Here is a 25,406-nt window from a genome sequence, read left to right on the forward strand (position 1 = left end):
GTTAGGAACCAACCATTAATTTACTACTTTTCATACTAAAGTATATTTTTGTGCAACACTTGAGGTAATACAAACATAGCAGTGCCTACTTTTAATTACTCAGAGGCACACAGGGCACAGACCAGACACTTCCAGCTTCTAGCAGCACCTGGGACACGCCAGCACTGCACTGAGAAGTTAATTGGGCTGAGTCAGCTTGATCCATCAGAGATTACAAGGTCTAGACTGCCACTAATCTTCACACCTGACAATCTGTAGAGAGATCCAAGAGCCTATACGGTGTTCCCAAGTGTTCTTGGGTCCAGAAATATGAGGCACACAGAGTGGACTGAGACTGCAGCCATGCCAAAGTGAGCTGTCTGCTCCTAAGCATAAACTGAACCTGAAAAGAGAATGCTTGTGTCCATAAGGAAATGAAGTTGGAAACTCTCAAAATTGGCATTTGGAAGCCTCTGAACATTGGAATTCATTTGCAACCTCTGTTACCCCTCCAGAGAAGAAAGAAAATATGGCAAAATATAAAAACAAAAGTAGCCAGCAATGAAAATCTGACACATCAATCTGTAGGTTTATTTATTTGAGATACAGGATGAAGAAAACGCAGTGACTGAAAATCAAGGTATTAAAATCTTCATCCTCTTACACTGGTATTCTTCTATACACTTTTTTCTTCCCCTTGAAGTGTAGAAGACAGACCTTCTTAAATTACAGGTCATACTATAAGCAAAACTGATTCAATATCATCATATACCTATGGCAGAAGCCTTAAGTACACTTACAGACTCCTCTGCTTACAGTCTGCTGCCTCGACAAAGATGAAACATTGTCTGATCAATGGAGGATGTGAAGTAAATTGACTCCTTCTCCAGCTTCCACTCATCCAGACTTTATCACAAGATCTTTCATAATTGACAACCTGGAGAAAGGCTGAGAATTGAGTGAGTTTACAGAGAAATCTTTAAACCTTGCAAAGCACTCTTTCTGCAGCACTAGTGACAGGGGAAAAGTTCACACATGCTCACTGTTCATGCTCTATTCCTTGTGGTTGTTTTTTGGGCTTTGGTTTGTTTGTTTTGGTTGTTTAGGGTTAAGATATGCAAAGGACATCTGTCTTGGATTTGGAAAATTTAAACTCCACACACTACATTCAAAAAACCAGATACCAACATATTCTTTTTAATATGCTGGAAACTGGGCATTTAAGGCCACATCAGCTTAAATAACACAGGAAGTCAAAGCACAAAAATAAATTTCTGGGGGCGAAGAGGGTCTTTCATTGTCCATGAAGTGCCTAGAACAATGTCCTGTCAGTCCCTAGTGTAATGAAAAAGTTAGTTCAGTATGATTCTGCAAATAAATATAGCCTGATTACAACCTACTTCCTTTATTGATTTTTGGCCTTTATTGATTTTTTTAAAAAGTTCTCAAAGAATGATAATGACATTTTACAGCCTTGCCTCTTCTCCCAACTGTAACAAGTCACTGTCAGCATTTCCCTAACTTTTTCTCATTGAGATGCTGAGATTTTACATGTGAAGGCTGAGTTTTATGACATATAAGACTGTCTTGTTTTATCTACATGCAGAACAGAAATACTAATATAGATTTAATGACTTTTTTTGGGTGGACATCTAACAGACATAAACCTTTTATTTTCCATGTTTCCAAACCACACGTACTGAAATGCATATTTGAGGTTCCACAGTAACTCAAGTCCCACATCACACAAAAAGCCTTGAAAAGCGATTAAGTTTTAAAATTCTCCACACTGGATGAAATTATGTACATTACTTAAAAAAACCTGAAAGTTGTGTATTAACTGTGAAAAACAGAAGAAAACATTAGATTTAATACTCTACAAAAAAGCTTTAATATGTAAACTTTATAAGACAGTTTTATTAGCATCTCAAATAGTTTTCAGATACTAATATGAAGAAAACTTGTTAAAAAAACAAATCTGGAAGCAGAAGTGAATATCTATACGTTTGATTTATCTACAGCTTACAATGTTTTGAAGGAGCTTTTAATAGCTTGTCTTCAGCTGTAAAAGTTTCATTCTCTAAACAGTGTTTCATTCGCTAAACAGCTCCAATAATAAGTTACATTAAAATGCAGCTGCATAAACATGTTTACACACAGTTATATTTTCTCATTCACATTCCTTTCTCACAGGTGTACCTTTTCCACTATGAAGTAACTAAACTTAAATGTATCTTATGTAAGTGCACACATATATAATGTCACTTGTAAAACAGTCCAGACTGACCAGGGGGAAAAACTAACTGAATGCTTTATCTGAACATAAAATAAACAAGTGACATAAAAGCAGTAATTCTACCCCTTGTACAACACCAGCACTTAAATTACAACCACCAGCCTGATGGCAGTGAAAACTACTATTGCAGTGTAATTTTTTTTCCACGACAGGAGAAACGTATTTTACTAATACTGTTTTAATAACCACCACATTAACTTGTCTGTAATCAAAGAAGTAACAAAGAACTGTATTTCTCCCATCATTTGGAGAAATTCATATAGCAACAGTCCAGAAACCACAAGTATCACTGTTTCCATTTCAGTTAGGGAAGAAAAGGAAATGTCACTTTTTTCAGATTCATATTCTTAGTTCAGGAAACAGCAACGTCTTGCAATGTATGGGATTCTTTCAGAAGATATAAATTATTTTTAAGACAGGGACAACTGTTTTGAAATTAATTTAGGGAAACGAAAAAGGTAACATCTGTATTTAACACAACTGCGTAAGTATTGCCATATAATGCTTATGCAATATTAACAGCTGTGTGCAAAATAAATGTTGCAGATATCACATTCATTTTGCTGTTCATTCACTTACAGAGCTAAGTAGAAGGTTCTTGCTATTAATTTAAGAGTAAACCGGGTAACTGGCAATTCTGAAACATTTCTAAAACATTTCTTGTACCTTTCTGAAGGTTGTACATTGCATGTTCAACCTTCAGCGCAACCTAGCTCCCTTGGCTTAGTAAAACTAACAGGAGAGGAAATCCCTAGCAGCCTTTTTGTTATTTTTTTAAGGCTTTCAAAGTTAGCTGCCTAAACCTTCAAACAATACCTGAAAGGACTCCCCCTCCCTTTGTGCTCAACCAACATCACACCTTCACCTTTCTTCATTAGGAAAGTGGAATAAGCACCAGAACTAATATTTTTTTTTTCCCCAGAAAAAAGAGAGATCTAAGTGTTTGGAGTAAATAAGCATTGCTAGAGCCCAGAGAGGACCTTTTATTTGAAGTGAGCTTTACTGACACACTAAGGAAGGCCTGACAGACAAGGCAGGAGAAAATGGTGTTTGAGCACAACCTCAATGTTTGCTCACCAGGCTGCTTGCCTGCCACAGGCTTACCCAAACACAACCCCTGCAATGTGAAGTCAATCTTTTCTGGCCGTCTCTTAGCAAACAGACGTGAGCCTGGGAATTTCTGATATATTCAGATAAATCAAGAACCTGACTGTTCAGAGCCTCAGCCTCTGTGGCTTTAGAAGGAGATGTCAGATTTTTGCAAAAACCTCTGATTTCACACAACTTAGACTAAAATACAGTTATTGCCAATTATGCAAGCCACATAATTTCCAAAACTCTTCACCAAGTTTGATACGCTTCCATTTCACCTTCTATTCTATGGGAAAAACCTTGAGACAAGTCTAAACTACAAAACACCCGTAACATTCCCCTATGGATTTTTCTATGCTATCTCTATTCCTTTTGTATTATGACCAAGGTTTGTGAGGCGTGTCTTCTCCAAAAACTGATCTGGCATTTTCTACTGTGCACAGGCTCCCAGGAGCCATGCAGTTCTGACTGTACAGTACAAAACTTGTGTTGTCAGTACAAAACTGCAATTGCAAACCTTCCTGATCAATGCTTGACTCAAAAAATCCTTTAGAAAAGCACAAGATACAGAAATATTGCATTACAGTTGTAATACAAACCCAGATAAATTGCTTCTCTGCATGAGGTCCATTTAAGTGATCAGATTTTTATGCAGAAGATGACCCAGTATTGACCCAGTATTGACCTCACTCTAAGGTGAGGTACTTGAGTGCTTTTCAAGCTTAAGGGTACCTCTTGAGATTTACATTCAATAAATACAGCTGGATACCTACTTAAAGATGAAATTCAAGAGAAGACATTGACTAGATTACTTTATACATTCTGTGATGCATGTAGAAATTCAGTTGGACAATACTGATTTTAGCATTTTATCAAATTACTATACAGGCTACATATGCTCAGTTTCTAGGAGATTTCATTGGAACAGGATTTGGTTCTCTACTGGTTATATGAACTCTAGTATCAGGTTAATGCTCTTCACACAAGAATTAAGGAATCTAAAGAGGATCAGGTGCTGAAATGTATTTAGGAGTACAGTATCTTTCCACACCCAGGAATTGAGCATCAGGACTCTGAAGCAGCAAGACTGATAGCAGTCTGAAAAGGAAGCCAGGCTATGAGAATTGAGAGAACACTAGTCAGTGTTGGTCATTAGAGACTACAACTATGCAGTTGGTTTTTTTTTATATCCTGGCAAATAGGAGTGCCTGGGCATATGCCAGCAGTACCACAGCTGTACAAAGTTAACACCAGCAAAGCACCTCCATATCAGACATGGAGACAAGGAAACAGCAGCTGTGGAAGATTCCTGGCAGCCTCAAGCAGCAGCAGCTGCACAGCCATTCCATGGCTCCAAGAGAAATTTGGTCCCTTTGCAATTCCCTCCCTTCCAGCTCCCTCAATTGCACCATGTACTTGTTCCAGGGCGTGGGCACTGGCAATTTTAATGAACTTGAGAAACCTGTTAACTACCAATCCATTGAACCTTTATAGCAAGTGTTCAGATAGTAAAACCTGAATATTCTTTTTTTAATTTTAAATCTTACTTCACAGAACAGCCTCGTTTAGTCTACAGATTTAACAGTCACCAGCAGATATCATTTTAAAGAGCAATGGACGCAAAATGCACTGACCTTCCCAGCAAGAACTCACAGCCCAGCTACTAAAAAAAAAAAGACCAGCCTCAGTAAGGTTGCTTCATTTGTCAAAAGATATTAATCTTTGCATATGCCCTTTCCAAAACAAGTTTAACTCTACTAGCAAAAAAAAAAAAAAAAAAAAAAAAATCTTTCTCAAAGAGTTTGCTTTAGAAACAAAGCCAAAAATGATCTAACCTTGAGGGAACCATCCCACTGAATTTCGCATGACTTGTTCTTCATACTTGTCATGGATGACACATCCATGTTTTTCCTCACAGTGGACAAAAAAAAAATTATCACATGATCTAGTCACAGTACTCAAAGGTACACAGAGTTGCTGCTAGGCATTAGAAGAGACTGTAATACCAGCCAGCATTCCTTCCACCTTTCCAGTACAGCTGAGTGTCAGTTGCCGGGCAGGACCAACATTTTGTGCACGGTGAATGACCCTGAGCTCCTTGGTTACTGGCACATTATAAACCAGGGGTGAGAGCAAACTGCTCACACGTATCATGGGGAAGGGGGCTGGGAAAAAGGGAGAGAAAGGAACCTGGAATGCTTGGCCCAGGGTCAGAGGAAAAAGAATTTCAGAGCTAGGTGGCAATTTTAAGAGGTAAGTGCCTATCATGCAAACATGTGCTTATCACGTTCACCCACACACTTCCTCTTCAGAGATTAGTTTTAATCCCAATGAATTTTCTAAATTCAACTCCCCACATACTTGCACAAGCTTGTTTGCTGGCTTAAGGATGGTGGCTACAGCAAGCAAGGATAACCAGATGGGGGCGATGCTTTTTGTTCAGTGGCACTGATGATTTAGGTTCACTTATGAGAACCCATGCATATAATGTGTTTATTAGAGTACAAACTGCAAAAGCAATAGGCTTTACAGGACTAAAGAGAAACTTTTTAAAAATGCTGAAGAAAAAGCATGTAGTATATAGAATATAACTAAAAGGCAGAAATGAAAATCATAGGGTTGTGCATTATGCACAACCTCTGCCTCTGATTTTTCTGTACAAAATGTTATTGCTGAACTAGTTTTGAATTCTCACAAAAATAACAAAGCAGAAACAAAGGGCTGAAATTCCAGTTCCCTACATAAAGGACTTTCTTTCATTAGGACAAGATGGAAAACAAGTCAGTGATTAGCATTCTAATTCAATACTAAAATATAGTGAGGTACAATTGGTAAAGGCACTGATGGGCATTTTCCCAGGTTCCTTGTTGAACGACTGCACTTTTTCTTTCAGAAAAAGTCAACAGTTCAAAAACATCATTATCTGCTATGGCTTTCCTCACAAGTGCTGCAGTACTGAGCAACTTGCACATCCACTGTAAACAGTGAGCAAGAGCATCAACGCTCTTCAGATCATGACTGAGAGCAGTCAGGCTTCTTGTGCACAGAACACACCCCAAAGATTCCACAGCCATCTGGAGCTAGTTTCCAGGTAAACATGTGAGTGACAGCAGATAAAGCTGTATTCCATTAAAATGGCAGCAGTGAAGCCTTTAGAAGGAGGTAATTAAAGGAAAACTGCTGTACATTACTGATTCTGCACAGTACTTCACAAAAGCCTCATGATTACCAAAATAAAAGAACAGGTTCCATTAAATTTCATATGCTCACTCCTCCTTATATTTAAAGGTGGAAAGAAATATTTCCTTCAGGGAAGGGGGGCCCAGTTCATAATTTCTGGGTTAAACCCATTACTATTAGCTGCAGAATGAAATTATTAGTGACAGGTTCACTAAATTACCTCTTTACAGTGGTCACTGGAGCTTCCTAGAAACCTAAAACTGCCACTGTAAATTTAGCTATTAACAACTGAGTTTTTGAAACCAACTAAATTAGAGATAAACATATAAAGAACCTGCTTTAATACCCTAATCCAGTCATGCACTGTAGTACAATACATTTTTGTTTCTTCACTTTGAAGTTATAAACTGAGAAATAGAAGAGTTTTGGCATGCACCACTATTACATCAACATTTTATATCCACAGATGTGGATGCAGAATTTCTATTGATTTTAAATATGCTCATTTCTCTTTGAACTATAACACAAATCAAGAATAATTTTTCTGGCAAGTACACAAGCCATAGCTTGATTAGCACATTTAAAGTAAGATTATACTGAAGCTTAAAATAGGATTAAAAAAAGCTTTCACCACGTAAAATTCTATTACGAAATGAATCAATTTTGCAATGTCAAGCATCTGAAAAAAAAAAAACCACATGTACAAAAACCTTACTTTCATTCTATGTTTATTACCACCATTTCTCAATTATTGATGAAGAGCCTTAGACAGAAACTGTGCACCACTTTACAGGTTACACTTAGTTCTGCTTAATCTTCCAAGACAGTTCATAAACTCTGTGCACTGTTTCATGTAAAGTACATAGAGTCCTCAAAGTCCAGCCTGTGTTTCCCCCTTCCAAGGAAGTGACCTCACCACCAGATTATAAAGTCCTGTTTCTCTTACTGGCGCTCTCTGTTGCTCTGGACCTGTAAATTTTGCATACCTAGGAGTACAAAGGATGCCCTTCATCCCAATCCAGTAAAGAGCTGAGGAATGAAGAGTCCACTACTTGGTGAGAAACCTCAGCTTGAAATCCTTCAGCTGCATTTCAGCATTAAATCCAAGTCTTCCCTTTCTCAGGGTTATCACACAGCTGCCCAGCAATTATATCCTAGCTTTGCAGGGCATGTGCAGACACTGGCATGGTGCTGGGACACTGGGGCGCTGGCAGGAGCAGCACTGGGCACAGCTCTGCTCCCCAGCACACCAGTTTGCCTGGCTGCTAGGACCACAGAGGGACTGGATGTCACATTTGCTTACACTAAGCTCTCCAGTCCTCGCATAAGCAATGAGAGCCGTCATCCCTGCTGTTCCTCCCAACTTCTGATGTACTTTGTCAGAGGTTACTTCAAGAACTCCCAGAAGTAATGCCATTCCACCCTAGTCAAAGCCATTTTGAAATGTCTGTCTTTACACAGTGTAAAATAAACACCTTGAATTCTGCTGGTTCATAAAGAACTGACAGGTAAAATGGGGCTATAACTGAATTACTGGGGAAGAAATGGAACACCCATGAAATGGTCCTGGTAAATCTTACACCAAATGAGGGCCACCTGTCACAACTGAGCCCTGTTCGTCACTATTGAACAGAAACCTAACAGAGTTCTTAGAGTCTCACAAGCCTTAAATAGATGTAAAACATGCTCTGTTATGATTTATTTTACCAGTGGAACATTATTGTGCAAAGATCATAGAATCCCACCAACCCTGAGTTCCAGATGAGTTCCATGGAACTATTACCAAAATTCCACAGTTGCCACAGACCTTGAATCTGAAGAAGACTGATACTAATTTTAAATTAAGAGACTAACCTACCATAGAGTGCAAGTTTATTGGTTGAAATTCAGTTTACTATTAATTCAGTTCTCTTTGTAATTCCTTTTTTCTGCTTACTATTTTAAGGGGTTTTGTTTTGATAACTAATATATCTCATGCAACAACTAGACATACCCATAACAGATAAAGATGCAAAAGGCTGGAAAAAGAGCTTGATTAATCAACTCTAAGATTCAGTGTCACCTTTTGTATAGGACATATCTGATTCTGAACAAGGAAGGCAAACATGCTCCGTGCTGTGCTAGTCCCTGAATCTTTGTGGTAGAGAGTACGACTGTATTACTCCTCTTCCTCTTGGCACTGGGTGTCTAAATTGAAAAAAATTACCACATTCTCCAGTGTTTAGGTTGGGCAAATGACCTCACAGGAATAAGAATTTCTTTGAATTGCTTTAATTCAGAATTTGCAGAATACTCTCAGTAAGAATAAGGCAAGAAAGGACAGGCATTTAAATACTGAAGTGTTTGTCATCCTGCTAAAGAAACTTAGCGGTAACAGTATTAATTTAAGTAGGGTAACCAAAATGCTGAAAAAGTTTGCAAGGAAACCGAGGCACTGAAGTCTTGGAGTGGTCTAAACTACCTCCAAATATTAATTTATATTGTATTTCAGGAGTCTAGCACCTATTGCAGAGCAACTTCTGCTAGCCTTCAGGTATTAGGGGATCTAAAATTCAACAAACTCTGTCAGGGGCTGTGCTGAATTATCTGGAAACTGTAAAAATCAAAATTATAGGAAGGGACATGAAAAAAATATTATTAAAACACAACAGTGATGGTAAAGCTTAACAACTTTCCAATAGAACTAACTGGAAACCTGCCTTTTCTGAAGACCCATACAACTTGAAGCAAGCTGAGTGAGAGCTAAGAGCCCTGAGGCATCAGATAAAGCTACGCAAGCAGTCTCCTATCTGTGGAGGTTAAACTCTATTTCCTTCTACAATGAAATGCACAATTTTTTGTTTTAGCTTTTAAATTAGATGAAAAATATAAATCAAAGTTCAAAACACTTAAGTTCTTTCCAAAAGTACAGTTCTCTTTATCCAGACAACTCTATATAGTCTCTTTCTGAAAAATACAGCATTACTCAAAATTAAGTTAAAGGATTATTTGGAGTTGTCTTGCATACAGACAAGCCAAGTATCAGCTTAAGTTACTATAATGGTCTTCATATAGGCTCATAAGTCACACGGCAAATTCTGGCAGAAACAGACTTCAGTCTTTGGACACGTTTACGTATTTGAACATGGTGCCAAAAATCTCCCAAAGACAACTGAAACACACCAGAAAAACTTTAATATCCGAAGAGTTACTCCAGCTCAATTGAATTTATCAAGAATACATTTTTCTTGCTATGCAGAGAACAGATGAATCTTTCTGCTCAGTATCAAACAGCTGTTGAAAACAACAGATGCTGAAAACTCTCGAAGAGATTCTACAAAAAATCTTTTATAGAGCAAACTACTTTGCAACCTAAACACCATAGTTCCTACAATTAAATCAATTTCTATGCCATGGTCTTAATTTTAGTTTACTTTGTATATTCATTCAACCTACAGCCCCTAAGCTTTATATTCAAGAAGTTCTCATACCAGCAGTTGTCTTCCATGAAGAGCCCCATTCCCTTAAAAGTGCTAGTATTTGCTCAGTGAAATATTAGTTCCTGCAATCTGTCAGAAAGGGACCAAACAACACACTCTGGTCTGACAAAAAAAAAAAAACCAAAAAACCAAACAAAAACCAACAAAAAACCTAAACAAGAACAAAAAGGACACAGTTTCAAAACTGGGTGCTTTATTCTACACAGACGATTCCTGCTGATTCTGTATTCCAAAGCTGAAAATTGTAACATTTCACCAATTTACCAAAAAGCTTTTGTTTTTTTCACCCAAGGCTTAAGCCAAATGTGTCTCAGCACTGGATCTCAAATTTTAATTTCCTTCTACTTCTGCCATTGTTATGCCAGCACTTCTAAATATTTACCCTTCCCAGATTCCTAAAATGGAAGAAGCCAGGGCTCTTTTGTAGTGCAGATGATTTGCACAGACCCCAAGTACTGGAGAAATTCTCACGCTTTTGTGGGAGGGAACTGGATTTAGGGGACACTTTGCTCCTGACAGGGGAAAGTAATCTTTAATAAATTTACATTGAAGGGTCTTTCTAACACAGAGGGATTATGTATATCTTCCCTATGTACAATCATAAACATTAAAGGTATTAGGAAACATTCCTTAGAGAACTGCAGATGTACATTTTTCATAAATTGTAGATGTGATTAAACTGCATCTAAAGCTGGAAATGTTTAGCACTACTGAAAAATTAGTTTTCTGTACATGTCACTTCAATTTATCTTCTGAAAAGTTAAACTGTCATTACAAATAAGGATTCAATAAAAGCTTAATCAAAAATGTAAAGGCAGTACTTACAAAATGCAAGCATAAACAACATGAAAAAGAAAAACGCATTTCTATGCCTACTGAATCTTTTGGAGTCTCCATAGGAGCAACTGAGTCCTTGGTATCAAAGAGAGAAATCAGATTGGTCTTTGCTGGCATCACACATTCAGGCAAGTGACCTACAAGAGAATTGCTCCATATACTGTTTATTTATTAAATCAACCCCATAGTCTAGAAAGTCATGCTACAGTAAATCTAATGGAGATGTAAGCATGTGAGATACTACAGAGTCATCTGAGATAAAAGCAGTTTTCTTACTTTTGTAAGCACACACTGAATTATATCCTCCTACTTAACAGAAATCTGTTGCTAAGGATAGACAGAACACTTAAAACTTGCTAAAGCCATTGCTTGTGTCATTTTAGCTGAAGCTGTGAATAAATGTATCAACATATTATATTATCCTTATTTTGAAGTGGTCAAATAATGCACTCTAACTAAAGAATATCCTTCCAGAAAATCTTTGTGAGCACTGAGCCTCTTTTGTTATCAAAGTAAACATTCCTTAATTAGTCTATTCCATCTGATAAAGTTGGATTTTTCCCCCTTATGGACTTTGAAAACTTGGGGGATAAGAATCTTAATGAGATCATTATTTCCAAATATTACAGAATTCCTTAAGAATCCATAGAAGTGCATTAGTAATGGACAGAGGAATAAAAAGAAACTTTTTAAAAAAGTGGTTTTTGCACAGTGGGGAGCTACAGTTTCTCAATACTGGATTCAGAACATATGGGCAAATCAAAAAAGGAGGGAAGAAATCAGAGGCTGTCCCAATCCACTTTTCAGTCTAAAGCAGCAAAATAACCAAGTCATAATTTTTTCAAAAACAGGACAAAAAATATTTCAAAGGAATGACTGTTAGAGCCAAACCCACTTCACACAGTTCCACCAGTCTATCAAAAGCAATCTCTCCTTATACTCCTGGTACTGCACCATTCCTCACTTTACATGGACCTTGGCTTTACATGGACCTTGGCTTTCTCATCTCCTGCTTCTGTTTTTATCTCTTCTGGTCCTGAATTTCCTGAATTACAAAGCCTTCTAAATCAGAAGAATCAGAAACTTTGATGAATAATTTCTAGAAGCAGCAGTCTAGATAGGGAAGAGGAAATCTGCCTCTGTCCTGCAGGAAATCTCCCTGTGTAGAATACCAGTCTGCATAAACACCACTTAACATTGGAAGCAGTTTAGATGTGCAGGACAGTTTGAACAAATAACCAAGGAGCTACTGTGGGCACACAGGTTACACAGTCCCCATTAACCAGTTTCACCTTTTAATCATTGCAGTGACCTGTACTGCACTTGCATCTCACAAAACACTCAAGTGCCAGTCAACATAATGTTCCTTCATGAGCATTCCTTGAGCTCTCCAATTTAGGGTAAGATTATTTCCAAGCTATTTAACCCCTAAGGGAAAGAGCTGCAAAACAAAATCTGAAGTTTTGTTCATGAGACTAGGGAGAAACTGTAATATTCAAAGTCTTCATTAAAATGACTTTGTTTTTACAGACTGACTTCAACAGAATACTTCAGAAAATCCTTTCTAAATGGTTTTAACTTAACTGGTAAGTTACAATACAGTTACATTTCACCAATTTCAGATCAAGCCAGGCAACTACTTTAAATTCTCAAAAGACCACTGAACAAGCAATAGTTACTTATCATAGAAGCTCCTATCTTTAGCAAATATTAAAAACCAGTACTGGAACTTTAAACCCTTAAATAGAACTTTAGAAATAACAGTGGATATTAACAAATTGTAGGCAATTAGTTTTCTTTAGTTTTTTTTTTTTAATAGGTATAACAGTTGCTTTAGAAGTCATAAAAAAATAAACAATTGTTTACCTCTCCCATTTAAAACTCATAGCTGAACATCTAGGGTTTCATGCATTAAGTAACACAGCTGCTGGCTTCAAAACCAGTAATTATGAGAAAATTTTAGGCTGAAAAAAACGCTAAACTTTTCATAGTCTCTCAACTGCAGTAACCAAAGGTTGAACACTACTGAGGATTGGACTGAACTTTTTAATACTCTTTATTCTGCCTTTCCCTTTTATCTGAATTAAAAGGTATGCTTTTCCCAAAACTGAATTAAAAGCAGAGAGGTAAGACAGCTAGCTGAACTGGAAACTATAATAGCATTAAAGTTACATAAGATATGCAACAAATAAATACATTGCTAATGCTAATTAGCAAGGTAAGAGAGTCCTATTATCAGCTGGAAAACCAGTTTTAAGGAGCAGTCAAGATGAATTTGCAAAGGAAGAACAGTCTTAAAAAGGGAAATATTTAGAGAGAGAGTTAACAGTTCTGTGTACATAATAAATAACATCCAGACAACAGGCCACAGATACAATCCTTTCCAAGCAGTGTGCTATTCTCAGGAATCTTGCCCTCTGCAATGCAGAATGTATGATGTCAACTCTGGAGAGCAAAGACAAAGGGGAACAGGAGAAGAAAAGGCACCTAGAAAGAAGTAGCCCAGTTTTAGGTGGGACGATAACACACTGAAAGCTGCTGCATAAGGAGAAAAAGCAATTTTAATCAGCTCTTTATGTTACTCTTCAATAGAAGATTTTAATGATAATGAAAATAAGGGAATCTGAAAAAAAATCCAACCTCAAGCTACATAAAAAAAGAGAACATGTTCACAAGAAGAGATGCAAATACTTATTTCCCTTTCTTCCAATCATCAATGCAGACCATGACATTCTAGGTCCATATGTCCTATAATCTAAATCTCCATCAATGATCCTCACTAAAAGCAAAAAAGAAGTCACTTTCTGGTTCTGGATTAGTAACCTTGAACACAAGTGAGCTGACCACTGGAACAGCACCTTCCCAATACAGCAGAATTAAAATCCTGAGCTTCCCAGAACCCACACAAAGCAACCCCATCCTTCCATACCCAGCCATGAGTGTGACTTTTGAGAAGCAGCTGACTGCACATAGACTGAAGTCTCTGCTGGAAATCCAGCTCATGTGTTACATTTGATGTACTTCAGGCAAGTGAAAAACGTCATTAAAACATTCTAAACAGGTTTCTAGGAGCAGCAGCACACTGAATTAGGGGCTAAAGGAAGAGGAGGTGTCAGTTATAAGCGTAACAGAGAGGAAAAGAGGAACACACTTCCTAGGGCTTTTTAAATTGTACCTCAAGAGCTATTGTTACTAATAGCTGCTCTGAGCTGTAAAAACTGCAACCTTGGAGGGCAAAAGTCAAAGAAACCCTACTGGTTTTCCCCGGATTACTCACAGAATTAATAAGATGTTGTATTGTGTTTTGTTATGCTGTATGCCGATTGTAAGATCATTTGGAAGGCAGCCTTGAGGTTATCTGAAATCTCCTGTCACATGCCCACAGCAAACTTTTTCAGCATTTCTGCTTACAGCTCTTTAACGAACTGCAGCACTGAAGCAGAAATCCTCCTGCCTGCTAGTAGGTCGTGCTTTAATGCAATTTGGCCACCTACGTGTTTTGTGTTTCCAACAGCAAAATTACAAAAAAAAAAAAAAAAAAAAAAAAAACAGCTAAGTCTTCAGCAGTTTTCCACTATATGATTCTGAAATAGCTTTTTAAAGCATTTAGTACAATTTCCACTAGAAAAATAAGTGTCAAAACTTACGTATCAATATTATTACTGACAATATAAGCAAATTCTCTTGATCTTTCAGTACATAATCAAATAGAACATTGCCTTAAAGTGTCATAGAAAGTGTTCCTTCTTCAAATATTCTTTAAACAACAGCACTGAACAGCTGCCTAGGGAGGTCACGGAGTCTCCCTCTCTGTAGACATTCAAACCCCCCCCCACCTAGATACATTCCTGTGTCACCTGCTCCAGGTGACCCTGCCTTGGCAGGAGGTTGGACTGTTGATCTCTAGAGGTCCCTCCCAACCCCAACAAATCTGGGATTCTGTAATAGGTCTCAGGCAGGTAGAAACAATCTGAACAATGCAAGTTTGAAGTTGAATTGAACTGTTTTGACACACAGAAAATCCTACGTATCAACGGAGCTAAAGGTGCATATGATTCTAACAGATTCTTGTCAAGGAAGAAATTGTAAGACTTTAGCTTGTTTTAGCATGTTTTTACTACACCATGTTTAGGTACTTCAAGGATTTTGGCCCAAGCCACTGTTTGTGCACAAGTACCTCATATTCTGAGAACCTGGTTCAATGAAGTTCCCCACAAAACAGACATCAAGGTGGATATCAAAAATACAGCTTACCAGTCATAAGCTCATTCATTCACTGTGAATTGGGGATGGGAGCTCAGCAGAACAACCCAAACTGGTATGGCCACTACAGGACAGCTCACAGCCACAAGAACAAGCAGAAACAGGTACAGATCCAACAAATAAAAATGACAATACTCGTGGCAAAGCAGGATTTCAACTTGTCCTTAATGTGATGGGCTTGATCATACACCTGGCATTGCTGGAAGTACATCTGGAAGAGTTACACATCTGAAAATCCTTTCTTTTGTCCTTTTAGACAAACTTTCTGAGAAGAAAATGAAAGGACTTGAAGGGGGTGAACTTGTCTGGGAGCAAGAGCAACATCAGAGAAGAGCAGAGACTGAATGCATGTCATCACCAGGTTGGAACCTCAGGGAATAATAAAATCCCCAAAACTTACCTCCCTACCTGAAGTCAAAAACAAGGCTAAAATCCCCAAAGTAGCCCGTCACAGGTAAGAGTCTGAGTTAGCTTTTTTATCAATTTGAGAGAAACGAGTATTTGTGGAAGGATTTTCCTAGTTCAATCAGTACACTCATTGGAGACTTTAGATAATCGGGCATTGTATGTCACAGCTTAAAACAAAGTTTTGCAATATTTGACTTCCCGTCCTAAATTCCAGGCAATCCAAAATGGATTCCAAGTAGGCAGAGAAATTAAGCATCTTTAGCCAGTCACATCTGTTTTACTTGAAAAGTTATAAGCAGCACAAATTCAACACATCACGAGGCAGAGGGAGCGCACAGACATCCATCCAAATACATTGCTCTTAGTTTCCAGAACAGAAAGTTAAATCAGAATATGGAATGAGGTTGTGTCTCAACTGCTGCACATAAACTTCATTGTCTTGAGAATGGTTAACAAGGAGAACTTATTGACCACTTGACCATGCAAACCTTTGCATATTTTTTTGCACATCAGAACCAGCCCTACTGCACTGAGATATTTTAAGTCATAAATCCTGTTGCATGACATGCAGTTTTAACAAATCCCATGAGACTGTTCTGGACACTGCTGATTCACTATTTTTATCCATGTGCTGCAAAGACTGCTGTCGCATGCAACGTTCTGCATCCTAGTTCTGCATCTTGTTTGTGTTGGCAGGAACTTTTGCCCACTTTTGACAGAAGCTTAAGATGATGTGTAGAAATTCCTTGGTCAGGGCACATTCTCCCTTCTCATACAACTCATGGCAGGGAGCAGGGAGGAAAAGAAGACAAGAGAAACAAACCTATTAATAAACTCTCAGACCAGCGAAGCATGGGCACACAAAATTTTGATAAGCCAAGTTACCAGTTAGCTACACATTTAACTCCAAAGAAGATGGAACAAAGGATATCTCTTGCTTTCCCTGTACTGCTACACCATGAGCTTGGAGAGCTGCATGTCCTGCCTTGGACTCACTGATTTCCATCCAATTTCAACAGCAGCTCTTGGCCCCACTCCTTTTCTTGTAGCTTGTTCTCTCCATCAGCAGTAACATGAACCAAATTTGCCATTTGAACAGGTGGATAACAGCAGCTTGCCTGTCTTGGGCCTTCAGCTACCTTTAACTTTGGAAACTGCTAGGTACAAATATTTTTCTATCTGGATGATAGAAGAATGGATGATGCTTTGTAAGTTCAAGCAGCACAGTGTCAGCTGAAACACCCAACAGATGGAACAGCTGTGCACTGGCTGGTGACATCTATGGCAGTAGGGATGCAGACAAGTAAACCGTTGCAAATCATGGAAGTTATGGAAGAAAATCACTGTCTCGGAGAAGTCACTTAAAATTATAAGATGTGTGGATAATCTGCATTATCTGAAAACAACCACCACATCAATTTCTTCATCTGTCAATCTTGAAAAAAGACAGAAAATTTTACACTATGAAAAACAGGTGTCTGTCTTGGAACTACTGGTAGCTATAGATATCCACCAGCTTTCTGATGCTTTTTTTTTGTAGATTTTTTTGAGCCAACCAAGTTTTGCCAATAGGCAAAGTTTCATCCTGCCATTACACAGGGAGCCCAATGACTACCAACCCAATATCTGTACAATTCCCTAAAACTTACCGTGCAGACCCTTTTGTCAAAAAGGTTAACAATTACTTTTTTTTCCCCCCCTTTCGCGCTGCTTCACCAGTGACACCCTGTTTTGGTTTGTCTGACACTATTAAAATCTAATTTGTGCATTTTCTGGATGATGACTTCTTGTCAGAACTATGTTATCTTGGAACTTTTAGACCAAGATGCAAGTTCTAGACAACAAGATTAATAGGAATTATCATCACAATCTCATTCTCTCCACAAAGTAACTGATATGGATTTATTATTTCATCTATTCTATCTTCAAGCAAAAATTTTCAAGTCTGAAAAAACGTAGTGAAAGCAGACATCTACACTCCATATTTGAGTGTACACTCCATAATTGTTTTGACAAAACAATTATCAACAAGTGTCTATTTAAGTATTTATAAAGCTATTAAAAACAAAGACAATTTTAAATGCCTTAACCTGAAAACAAGGATTGAGAACCCACAAAGATACCAAAGTGACGCTGTTGAGTCAGGGACAGATGAAATGACTCTGTGATTCAGAAGGTGAAAGAGAGAGATCCTTTATTAAGAGGTAGCGTCCTTTTATAACCAGGATTGCTAAAGTGAAATCTGATCGCTGTCAAAGTAAAAACCTTTCAAAGTAAAAACTATTAGCGAACTATGAATAGCACACTCTGAAGATACATATTAATAAACAACATGAACAGAAAGAGAGATAGAAATTGTTTTCATTCCTCCTCTAAGTTTCCCAGGCCTGAAGCCTGGGAGAATTCTCTTCGACTGAACTGAGAATCTCCACAACAAAGCACTACATATATGCACGTGAAATGGTTCAGAAAATAACTATAAAGCTTAGATACTAGAAGTAGGAGAGGAAGATCTCTAGCACGCTAGTTGATACTCAGCTTCAGGCAGCATTCATAAAAAAAAGTTATCAGACAACTTTTTGACTGCTCATGCAAATTGAACAAATGACTTGATTTCAGAACTGATAGTAAAAAGCTTTACTTGGTGGAAACATCAGGAGTGATGGGAAGGGGACAGACTTGCCTTCAAAAATGACCTGACATTATTTCAGCATCCCTCATAGATTATCACTGGGGCAGAAGACTCCCAAGGATGTTCCAGTCAAGGCCTCTATAATGCCTTGACTCTCCTGGGTGTGGAAAGCCACATGAATTAGCCTTCCAAGGAAATGCAATTCTTTGGCTGAAGTATCTTGCTAATCTTGCCTACTACATGAATACAAAGTACCTTACTCAAAACCCAAAATGTAATCAAATCTGTGTAATTGAAACAATCAAAAGGTAAATATTTGTGTGCAACTGATGGCAGATTTCTAATACTCTTAATACCTGATTAACATCAGGAATATGATCTCATGTTTATCTATTCTTTATTTGACCTGGAAAACAAACTAGTACAAAGTATTTGTGCTCATTTAGGAAAATTACATGTCTGTAAAGGATAATTATGAGAAAGATCAGAAGAAAGTTTCTCATTATCAGAATACCTTGCCACTCACTTCACACTTTCTACATAATTTTTCTAAGAAATCAAATTTTTCTTAGAGTGAAACAGCAGTTGTACCTGGATTGAAAGTAAACAGTCTGAACCGATCAGCCTCACAAGGGAATCTCAGTGTAAATTTTTAAGTGCAGCTCTGCTTGGAATTTCAACAAAGTAATTAGATATAAACCACTTCAAAGTGGGACATGTCTATACTGATCACTGAAACACACAGTACTGCAGAAAAGGAGCCAGTACTTCTAATAACATTTGAATAAAACATGAAATTAAAAAAAAAAACCCTGTACTCTACAGAAAACATAAGAACAGACTAAGAGAATATCTGAGCAGGTCTGCTTTTCATTTTTTCAGCTAACATTACTTACACCTGTATCAAAAGCTTCTTTGGAAACACCAGAACTTTAATACTTTAACATAATTAGAGTTCTTTTAAACTTTAGTTATGCCATGCTTATTCACCCTTCTGTGTACACTGCAGGGGACTGAAGATCCAGTTTGTCTTCCCTCTTGCTGACCAAAGGCAGCATCACACCTCAGCTTGTCCTGTTGGAACTCACAAGTGTGAAGCTTTCCAAGTCACAGATCCTCTTCACAAAAGCTAAACTGTCAGTATATTAATCTGTCTAATGCAGAATTACACCATTCTTTCCCCTCTGTCTGCAAGCACAAGTAAAAGAAGTGTTTAATCACAGTATTTGAGGAAAGACTTGGCTGCTGGGCTCCAAGTTAGCTGATGTTGCAAAACAATAGCTAACACAAGTAGGAGGGCAACTATCCACTGTTTAAGCAAAAAAAGACTTCTATGTGCTACACAATATCCAGATTTTTTTAGAAGGAAAAGTGAAAATTCACTTGTCTTTATCCTAAAATAGAATTTCTACTTCTCAGTTTACTGGTTTGGTTTCTTTTTTTTTCTTTTTTTTTTTTTTAATAACTAAATCCACAGTTCCTATATATCCCAATGCCCAAACATATATTTGCATAAAAAAATATTTTGTAGACTGAGGTGCAAAGGCTCAATGAACTGAAACTTTGCCTGTGATGACATCAGCCAGTTGCAAATAGAGTCTAGGTACACTGTCAGAACTGGGAATACAGGCCAAAAGCCCTGGCTCCCTCTCTGGAGATCTTGACAGAAAACAGCATTTCACTTTTAGCGTGGCATACAGAAAGAAAAAATAATGTATCTTCCTTTTATAACAGAAATTCATTTGGATAGATGATCAAACAGGTCATAGCTTCAAATTACCACTATTAGATAAAGGGTGGTTTTTTGAAGCTGTTTGTTTGTTTTTAAAATATAAACATACACACTCTTAGTCATATTTTGCTCAATGAGCTTTATAAAAAAAATCTGTCATATTCTGCAGCTTTGCAAACTGAGACCATATGTGAGCATTATACACACCACAATAAAAAGGCAAGCTGCCTGTTCAGCTGAACATCTCTTCCTGCACATGGACACAGATGGAAGCAGCTGTTGCCACTAAACTCACAGAGCTAAAATACATCTGAGAAACTGCTCCATTCCCTAGGCACAACCTGTTCTTATGGACTGCAGCAGAGCTGGATGGGATAGAAAGTAGATGCAAGTAGTGAAGTAGTTTGTCATTCCCCCTTCATCTCCTGAAATGAGCTCTGCACAGATACTCATCCAGCTCTGAGAAATGAAAATACAAACACAAACACCACTTCCTCCTGTAATCGCTAAACTAAGCAGAAACACAAAGTGCACACTTTTATTTTACAGCACAGCACTAACAAGAATTAGGCTTTTTGTACGAAAACATTAAAACATGCAATTGGCCCATCGGGTCACTGTAGGAGAATGAAAAAAAGTAGTGTCTGCAACACTGGCTTATACTGGAAAAACAAGGAGGTGGAAGGATGAGGCAATGGAAAGAGGGAAAGCAGTTTATCACCCCACTCACTCTCTGAGAAGACTCTGAGCACTCAGGAATAGCAGGGGACTGTACTCCTACTCATGACCTTTCTTTGAAAATGTGCAGTGCAAAGTCTCAAAAAGTAAAAGTTAGGAAGGAGGCAGAAATCTGTCATTCCAGCACTCCCACTCCTAGCTTAAAACTTCAAGGCAGACCGATTGCTATTTCACAGTCTGCTGATTTACTCTACTTTCCATGAACCAAGAATGCTTAAGAAACTCTAATCTCTGCTTAATGTCTCAGGTCAATCATGTTAAAATTTTGCCTCTGGAATCTTGAAAGTCATCAGTGGCAGTAGTGGGCCACTGAAAGTAAACACTCAACAAGAAAAAGAACTAAGAATCTCCTTGCTGGAGAAAAGTGAGTCAGAAGTCTCTTTTCTTGAGGATTTTAAAGACAGGTTACTTTCATTTGAATGTTTTTAGACAGGCAGGCACCTTTAGGAGGAGAAATGACATTTAAATCAATACCAAAATAACACAGTTCTCTCCAATATTTATCAGGTTAGGAGAAACCATTACCAATACTGAAGCATATGTGTTTATGGAATAGAAAAGGCGTTCCTGCTTTCTGCAGCTCATGAAATCACGTCTCTCATGGAAAGCAGCTATAATACTACCCACTGCAGTGTAAACAATTGTAGGTATTTACATTTCTGTGATCAAAATATAGGAATGATTGTGCTGAATCAGTCCACAAAGTAAGAACTTTATAAGCCTCAAAACCAACAAAATATCTGATTCTTCAGATAAAAGTGTGATTACCACAAAATGGACAACTCTATAGCGAACGCTTTCCCTAGGAGTTATTTAAGCTGCAAGTCCATAACTATGATTTTTTTAAAATACTGTTTAAATAATGTTTCACTTTTGGAGTCTATGACATTTTTAAGGTAGGTTTCAGACATGGCAGAGGTCCTATCTCTGCATCATCAGTTCTGCACCATGCAACCAAACTGTCTGATCTACAAACAAACTATGCCTCTTATAAACAAAGAACTGCAATTTTTGCATTTCTACAAAGCAAATAAATTTGTAGAAGTAGTTAATGCTGGATGCTGCTTTTCCTGTCATATAACTACATCGCAATTAAATGACTAAAACTGTCAAGGCTTACATGAACACACGTATCTCTCTAATATTTAGGTGTTATTATATAGGTGCCGTTCTGCTTGGACAAGTAGAAGGTAAATATTTTCAGCCACTGGTCCTTTAGAGGTGTTGAATGGGTAATGTGAACATGGGAAGAGAAAAGCATACACATGCAAGTTTTATTTGCAACTTTCACTCCCAGTTCTGTCACCTAAAAACTTTATAAATTTTCCACTTCTACAGAGAAACCATGCCAGTATCTTCACCCAGACAAAGTACTTTTTTCATCAAATGAAAGGGTTAATTCCAGATTTCAAGTAAGTATTCCTACAGCCACCTTCATTACTTACCCAAGCAATGAGGTAAACCAAAGGAAAAAACCCCACCAAGTCAACAATTCCATGAATCACAGAGAAATTGTTTTGCTTTCACTCTCAGGGTCGATGTTTAAGTGAAGCATTGATGTCATTTTAGTGGCACACCCTCCCTTGCTGCAGGACCCCACCCTCCACAGCCTGTGCCCAGCTTCCATCCCACATCCATTAGGTCTGCACTTCTGCAGCAGGCTGCACTTATATCTGCACTATATTTTAAATAATTTGTTTTACCTGCTTTTTAACAGAGTCAAATCAAATATAACGATAATTACAAGCAGAACAATGAAAATAACAAAAAGATTCAGTAAAAAGAATCCTCAGTTACTTAATTGCCTTTCAAAACACATACATTCAACTTTGCTGTTTCCAGTTCTTTAGAGATAACAATGGCTCATTAGACATGTTCTTATTTAAAAGTCAATTACTGTATTTGTAAAAATTTACCTTTAATGCAACTGCCACCCAAGACCTCTTCATCATTGTTCTTGACTGATTCCTCAGGTCCTTGTCTCCAAGTAAACATTGTTGTCAGTACTACAGCATCTTTCCCCAAGTCCCTGCTTTTCTTCTCCATCAGCATCAAGAAACCAGTTCCCAATCACAGAATTTCCATCTACCCTCCATCCTAATTCCCCCTAGTAAAACAACACTCCTGTCATTCTGACTCTCCCAGGTGTAGAGGGGGAAAAAAGCCCATCCATATCAAAAGACACTGAACTTAGAGAAGTTATTTCCCTTGCAAAGGAGTGTGTTGTACTTACTAAAAGTTATATGGAGAATAACCACACAGAGAAGTTAATCAGAACTGGGGAAACTCTGTCCTCATAGTCTCAAAGACTTAAGAGCCTCACACATTCGTGACCTTGCAACTTATATTCCCACCTTACATTGTTTCCCCCTTAGCTGCCTGCAGCTCCTGGGTTTACACACAGCACCTTCATTTTCTTCCCCATAACTGACGTGCTTTGAGCAAGATTCAGCTGCATGAAGCCACTGGGCATTTGACATATGGAAATAACAAAGAAGGAAAGAGAGCAAAGCCTTATTACAGGCAGATGTTGCTGCTCTTACTGCAGCTTCATGCTCAGGAGTCTCATTAGAAAGAATATTGCTCCCAGTTGCAGCCTAGAAGTGGAGAGAAATACAACAGAAGCAAAGCACGTTGTCTGCTCCTGACAAGGGAACATTCAACAAAAATCTAAATTGGGCACCATAATGTCTTTAAAATCAATCAGCCTTTAAAATTCCCAGCCACATGATGCTATCCTTGGAATACAGCAAAGTTTAGTGCACTGCAAATTTTTATGGTTGTCAGGAACTTTTAGCTGCTCATACTATTAATGCCAACAGAAGGACTATTAGAAGAGAGGTGAATATCTGCTGTTTAATGTGTTAAGCTTTTCATGCCTCTGGCTCAAATAACTTCACACCCGCTGAGACAGTAAGATTCCATGCTCTTCCTCAACCTGCCTTTTCTGCAGCTTAATAATGGTGCATTCTCCTCCTGCTTATTCTGTTCCTCCACACTTTGAAAAAACATCATTGTCCCTATACATACCCAGCACTCTGACAGGGCTTGTACAAACAAGGATTTCGCTTCTTCCTGCCTTCTCACAGTTATTCAGTCTTCTGCCATCTCCATCTCATCTCTCCTAAAACTACCACAATATAAAAAAAAAGTAGTGAATAAACGGTACAGTGAAATGGTACTGAACAGTTCTTCCCTTTCTAATAAGGTTTTTAATGCCTTAGGCTAGATCAGATGATTCTCTTCATGTTAGTACTAGCACCAAGTTAGTATTTCCTTTCAGTACACCAAGACTGTGGTGCTACCAAACAGTAGTAAATCTCAACTAAATATTCTCAAGAAATTAAGTTCTAAAATTAGATTTGAAAGTAATATTTTTTTAGAACCTCTAATGACTGTTAGAATGGGGGAAGGTATAAGGAAAACTGACTGAACTGGTTTCAAAGAACAGTGTAATTATAGATGAGCTTCTAGCATTTTATGACCACAAAAAGAAGTTATCTTTCTTAAACTGAATTATGACAAATTGTTCCTTTTCAGGTGTAGAACAACACAAAACTGGTATGTAGTTATGATATTTTATGAAAAATCCTTTCCTAGGATTTTTCCCTCCTGGGAAACTGAGGAGCCCCAGGAAAGGAATGTAAACAATAACTATCTGTTGCTGTGGAGTGCAACAGGTGCATCTTCCATTGGTCCATGTGGATTGTTTTCACTTGATGACCAATCACAGCCACCTGTGCCAAGGCTGTGAGCAGTCACAAGATTTTGTTATGCATTCTATTCTACTCTTGTTCTTTCAAGCCTTCTGATGATCTTTTCCTCTCTGTTCTTTTAGTATAGTTTTAATGTAGTATTTTAATATAATATAATATCATAAGATAATAAATCAGCCTTCTGAAATGGAGTCAGGCCTCGTGTCTCCACACATGGGGAGTCCTCAGCACTGGTACTACCAAAATCTTCAGCTGAGGCAAGGTATCTTCAGCAAAATTTTTTATCTCTATTATGATCTTGTGGTCAGATGACTATTACATGGCCTAGCAAAAACAACTTTAATGTGAATATATTTCTAACCTATAGCTAAAGGAACCAAAATAAACATTCATCTGCATATGTTCCTTTATTTCTATTTGCAGAACATGAAGGTGTAAATACACAAGCTTTAGGAGATGGGACAATTCAGCTAGGACATCGCAACAGTGAAACCACCAAAGAAATATCCTGTAGACAGAATATTGGAGAAGAGGAAAGGCAAACTGCCTTTAACTATTCATTATTTGGCATTCGTAAAAATCTTTAATTCAGGCATTCAAATAAAACCTTCATGATATGCAGAATCTCTACATACACTATACCTGGAAGGTGAATATATAAAGTGGAGTATAAACATACCAAATGGAAAACTGGGATGAAACTCTCAGATCTCTCCTTCTTGCTTAACACAGAGTGATTTTTGTAGGAACACTTGGTTTTTGTCAACTATAGCTAAATCACTAAGGTTGTAACTATGCAAAAGAACTCATCATAATTCAAACATGTTCAGATGAAACTTCTGTAATTCCATCTGAGAAGTTCTGGAGTTTTTTGCTAGAAGTGCTGGTTTTCCCTAGCTCAAATAGCTCCCATTTCTAATATTCTAAATGAAGTAATCTGAACTCTTTCTAATTGCTACTTAGGCCCAAATCAACCATGAGGACAAAAAATAAAACAGAAACACCAAAACCTAACACTAATCCGCTAAACAGTACTTTTGGTACCCAAGCCACG

The 25,406-nt window shown here is 37.8% G+C and overlaps 1 protein-coding gene across 4 annotated transcripts in view; it reads right to left on the reverse strand.

Annotated features, from left to right (window-relative positions):
• The window catches only part of DISP1 (dispatched RND transporter family member 1), an 87,984-nt gene that overhangs the window by 43,175 nt on the left and 19,403 nt on the right, over nt 1-25,406 (reverse strand). The window contains exon 2 of one of the 4 annotated variants that reach the window (XM_041402407.1): nt 23,667-23,766. The exons of the other annotated variants lie outside the window; for them this stretch is intronic. The gene's annotated coding sequence lies outside the window, so the exon portion shown is untranslated. The remainder of the gene's footprint in view (nt 1-23,666; nt 23,767-25,406) is intronic. 4 annotated transcript variants of the gene reach the window in all.

The sequence above is a fragment of the Onychostruthus taczanowskii genome, unplaced genomic scaffold (genome assembly GCF_017590055.1).
Source record: "Onychostruthus taczanowskii isolate IOZ18803 unplaced genomic scaffold, ASM1759005v1 scaffold199, whole genome shotgun sequence".
Lineage (NCBI taxonomy): Eukaryota > Metazoa > Chordata > Aves > Passeriformes > Passeridae > Onychostruthus > Onychostruthus taczanowskii.